This window comes from Xiphias gladius, chromosome 17 (assembly GCF_016859285.1).
Source record: "Xiphias gladius isolate SHS-SW01 ecotype Sanya breed wild chromosome 17, ASM1685928v1, whole genome shotgun sequence".
NCBI lineage: Eukaryota > Metazoa > Chordata > Actinopteri > Istiophoriformes > Xiphiidae > Xiphias > Xiphias gladius.
In genome coordinates, this window is record NC_053416.1 from 21,167,550 (window position 1) to 21,170,049 (window position 2,500).

The 2,500-nt window shown below is 39.1% G+C and overlaps 1 long non-coding RNA gene across 1 annotated transcript; it reads right to left on the reverse strand.

Moving 5' to 3' along the window:
• Positions 1–770: 770 nt before the first annotated feature.
• On the reverse strand, positions 771–1,480 carry LOC120802137. Its single transcript, XR_005709198.1, has 2 exons — positions 1,410–1,480; positions 771–1,331 (listed from the first exon to the last, which is right to left on the reverse strand). It is a non-coding gene; the product is annotated as an uncharacterized LOC120802137 (long non-coding RNA).
• Between the last annotated feature and the right edge of the window lie 1,020 nt (positions 1,481–2,500).

Sequence of the window (2,500 nt, forward strand, 5' to 3'; positions counted from 1 at the left end):
TTGGGGTTTCACAAAAACATTGCATTAACCGTTTAGGAATTACAGCCATTTTTATACAGAGTCCCTTATTTTCAGAGGCTCAAAAGTAAATGGACAATTGACCGATAATTAGTTTCATGGCAAAGAGTGGCCTCTTCCCCTGTTATTTTATGACAAATGAGGCAGATAAAAGGTCTGGAGTTGATTCCAAGTGTTGAATTTGCATTTGGTAGCTGTTCATGGAGGAAGCCGTCATTAGGCTGAAATATGAAAACAAACCTATCAGACAGGTGGCAGAAACTTGAGGAGTGGCCAAATCGACAATTTGGTACATTCTTAAAAGGAAGGATTGCACTGGTGAGCTCAGCAACACCAAAAGGCCCGGAAGACAAAGAAGGCCATTAAAGTGGATGATCGCAGAATTCTTTCCTTGATGAAGAAAAATCCTTCACAACATCTAACCAAGTCAAGAACACTCTTGAGGAGGTAGGCGTATGAAAGTTGTCCTATTTTTGTCCAATTACTTTTGAGCCTCTCAAAATGAAAGACTATGTCTAAAAAATTGCTGCAATTCCTAAACAGTTAATGCTATATTTTTGTCAAACCCCTTGAATTAAAGCTGCCGTGGTGTACAGAGGCAAAATTACGAAAATTGTGTCACTGTCCAAATACTTATGTTCCGAACTGTATTGACACACATTACACAGATTCAAACTAGAATCAATACTGTAATTAAATAGCAGTTAACAATTTTGGTGGTCATGGACAAGAAAAAGTGCTGAATGCCAAAGTTAACAAATAACAGCTTTAATGACAGCTGATATGGATTGGTTACTGACACATCACACCAATGTTCTGCAACAAGAACAGTGTTTATCTGAGTCTGATTTGAGGCGGTCGTGACTCAGTGTGAAAGTGATTTGTGTTCAACATTTTCATTTCATCATCATACCTCTGACACAGAAGGGGACCCACTCTGCTAAGTCTCTCTATTCTCCATATGAAGTTGGTTTGCTTTGCTCAAACTGTCCACAAGATAAAAGTGATGAGACATGAGAGGAACATTCAGACAGGTCTTTTTTAGTTCACTGTGGCATCACTGTGCACAAACAGGCACCTGTCGCTTTCACCAAATACATCCGTTCTGCTTTTGCAGCAATCGTCCATGTGCAGGCAAATATTCACAAAGTTAGGGTTCTCACTGCTTGAGTCTTTACAGGCTCACCCAGATGTGCATGGATTAAGTTCTTGTCCACAGAGCCACTCTTTAGTGGTTCACCGCAAATAATATTCAATGGCAGCAGAGAATGCAGCAAAGCCTCCTCATCCCAGGACCCCAGCCTTCAGACCAGCTGCAAGACAAAAAGAATACATCAGAAATAAAGTACTTTTAATTTAAAACATCCGAGGAAATGTACCAGGTCACATACCACGAAATCCGATCGCTCCTCCAGTTACACAACCACCGTACACCGCGTTCTTCCAGTCAGATTTGCCTCGGTGCTGCAAACATGAAAAACAGACAAAAAAAAGAAATGATAATTGTCGTGCATTTGTGTGTGTGAGGTTTCTAGAGACCAAATTAAATGTAAGAGAAGAAAAAGGCCAGGAAACAGTGAGGGTTTGATTTGGCATGCTGCTATATATGAACTGTAATCATTTGGATGAAGAGTTGTTGTCTTGTTTTCTTGTTTTTCTTAAGCTATCTAGCTTTGTGCAATCATCATGTGGGAAAGTCAAAAACAGCAAACAGTCCTACACCAGAGGGAGCTATAAGACCATATGAGGCAAGTTAAAAAAGCAGAACAGAACTACCATGAGGTCCCTCAAACATAGTTGTAATGTAATGTAATTACAGAGAATGCATGAAGCCTTGTTAGATTATCCCCCTGCACTTTCACGACAAAAGCAAATAGAAATTATTATTATTTATGAAAGATGAGTGAGTAAACACAACTGCAAACACCCCCGCACAGCTGGTCCATATGAGTTTCATTTATCAACCTTGTATCAAGTTGGAAATACTGTTCCATTTAAAGATGTGTTGGCCATTTGTTGTCATGATTTTCCACATTGCTCCCATTGACTTATTAAGTATTTCAGCTGTTTCGTTTGTTTTTCGTTACACTAATGCTCCTGTAGTTTGTCCACCAATTACGCATTTGGTACTTTTGGAGCTGTGTCAGGGATCTCATGTTACTTTAAAAACTACCATCACATCTAATGTGACCCACTCTTGTAGCAGTGCCTGTAAATGTAATTCAGATACTTCCGAATTTCAATCCCTGTCCACAAAGTGACATTATGAAATCTTCTTTACTCATTGATTCCTTTGTTTAGAGCTCCAGCCAGACATTTTGGCCAATTTAGTTCTCCTGTGGAATAACTCGAAATAATTAATTCGTATTTTATTATCCAAATCTCATTGCACAGTTGAGTGATGAATAGTGTCATATTTACATGATGATGCTGTTTTTCTTTACTAGACTCTAGTGAAAGTTCTGGGACCACCATGGGAAAG